The 2,365-nt window shown below is 38.6% G+C and overlaps 1 pseudogene across 1 annotated transcript; it reads left to right on the top strand.

The window, feature by feature from the left end:
- Window positions 1-390: 390 nt before the first annotated feature.
- LOC306665792 (high mobility group protein B1-like) lies at window positions 391-1,264 on the top strand (annotated as a pseudogene). The gene has a single exon. The product of its transcript is annotated as a high mobility group protein B1-like (transcript).
- The last annotated feature ends 1,101 nt before the right edge of the window (window positions 1,265-2,365 follow it).

Genomic DNA, 2,365 nt, shown 5'->3' with positions numbered 1-2,365 from the left:
TCCTCAGTACTGGAAACAAACAAATAAACAAAAAATCCTTTGGAAATTATCTCTGATTGTTATTTAGGTTGGTACTGCCTTTAAATTCCTGTATTTAATCATGTAGGTCCTCTAGTATTTTCCTATCTGCCCCTGTCAGAGTCTTATTCTCTGAATTAAACCAATCCAGTTCCTTCCAAAATTCGTCACAGAACATCATCCTTCTCTTTCTCTGACTGTGGTACGCACATTTGAAAGTCATCCTCTAAACAGACCATGTCAGAGCAAGGGGCAGTGAAATCCCAACTCCCCCCTTAGGGTCTGTCGGGGTATGTGTATGCTATGTTTCTGTCAATACTTAAGACCTTCAGAATTGTATTGGTGAAATTAATAAATGGGCAAATGAATTAAACAGACACTTCTCAAAAGAAGAAATGCAAATTATCAACAAAAAATTCTTCAACATCATTAGCAATTAGGGAAATGTAGATCAAATCTACACTGAGATTTCATCCCATACCAGTCAGAATGGCGGCCATCAAGAATACAAAGGAGTTACAGAGCAGAGAGTGAGGAGGCTGTGTCTGGCTCCTGCTCTCACAGTCATTGCAGTACATTGATCTCTACAGAGATGGCACTGGGGCAAGAGAGAGCCAGAGGGTCATTGGCGACTCTGTGCTTTGCCAAGGCAAAACAGCTAAACACAGGCAAAGGAGATCCTGAGAAGCCAAGAGGCAAAAATGCCATCATATGCATTCTTTGTGCAAATTCTCTGGGAGGAGCACAAGAGGAAGCACCCAGATGCTCCAGTCAACTTCTCAGAGTTTTCTAAGAAGGACTCAGAGAGGAGGAAGACCATGTCTGCTAAAGAGAAAGGAAAATTTAAAGACAGGGCAAAGGCGGACAAGGCCAGTTATGAAAGAGAAATGAAAACCTATCTCCCTCCTAAAGGGGAACAAAAAGGTCAAGAATCCCAATGCACCCAAGAGGCCTCCGTCAGCCTTCTTCTTGTTCTGTTCTGAATATTGCCTGAAAATCAAAGGAGAACATCCTGTGACCTGTTCCTTGGGTGGTGTTGCAAAGAAACTGGGAGCGATGTGGAATGACACAGCTGCAGATGATAAGCAGCCTTAGGAAAGGAAAGCTGCTAAGCTGAAGGAAAAATTGTGAAAAGAATATTGCTGCTGACCAAGCTAAAGGAAAAGCTGATACTGCACAAGAGAGAGTTGTCAAGACTGAAAAAACCAAGAAAAAGAAGGAAGAGGATGAAGATGAGGAGGAGTAAAAGGAAGATGAAGATGTAGAAGAAGACAATGATGATGAATAAGTTGGTTTTAATGCAGTTTTTTTTTTCTTCTCTATAAAGCATTTAAAACCCCGGTACACAACTCACTCCTTTTAAAGAAAAAAAAAAAGAAATGTAAGTCTGTGTAAGATTTGTTTTTAAGCTGTACCGTGTCTTTTTTTTTTTTTTTTTTTATATATAGTTAACACACTACTGAATGTGTCTTTAGATAGCCCTGTCCTGGTATCTATCAATAGCCACTAACCTTGTATGGGGGTTGTAAATTGGCATTTAAAGCAGGTTCTTATTGGTGCACAGCACAAATTAGTTATACATGGGAATGGTAGTTTTTCCATCTTCGGTTGTCTCTGATGCAGCTTACATGAAATAATTGTTGTTCTGTTAACTGGATATCACTCTGTAACTGCAAAAAAAAAAAAAAGTTGCAGCTGTTTTGTTACATTCTGAATGCTTCTAACTAAATACAATTTTTATTAGTATATATAAAAAAGAATACAAACAATAATAAATGCTAGAGAGAATGCGGAGAACAAGGAACACTTTTACACAACTGGTGGGATTGTAAATTAGTATATACAACTGGTGGGATTGTAAATTAGTACAATCACTATGGAAATTAGTATGGAGGTTCCTTAAACCATGAGCCAGCTATACAACTCAGTATTTATACTAAAGAATTAAAGTCATACTACAGGGATATGTGCATATTCATGTTTACAGCAGCACAATTCACAATAGCCAAACTGTGGAACCAGCCTAGGTGTCCTGGTTAAAGAAAATGTGGTATATATACACAGTGGAGTTTTATTCAGCTATAAAGAAAAAATGAAATTATGACATTCACAGGAAAATAGATGAAACCAGAGACCATTATGTTAAGTGAAATAAGCCAAACTCAGAAGACCAAGGGTCATATGTTTTCTTTCAAATGTGGAAGCTGGAGAGAAGAAAGTAAAAGAAAGGGCATGTGTGTGTGTGGGTAGGGGATTTCATGAAAATCAAAGTGAGATCAGCAGAGGAAGGAACAAGGTAGGAAAGTGGGGAGGAAGGGGGAAGCACTGGAGAGTGATGTTGACCAAC

The sequence above is a fragment of the Sciurus vulgaris genome (genome assembly GCF_902686455.1).
Source record: "Sciurus vulgaris genome assembly, chromosome: 7".
Lineage (NCBI taxonomy): Eukaryota > Metazoa > Chordata > Mammalia > Rodentia > Sciuridae > Sciurus > Sciurus vulgaris.
Note: the sequence above shows the minus strand (reverse complement) of the source record. Positions and strands in the feature narration are given on the sequence as shown.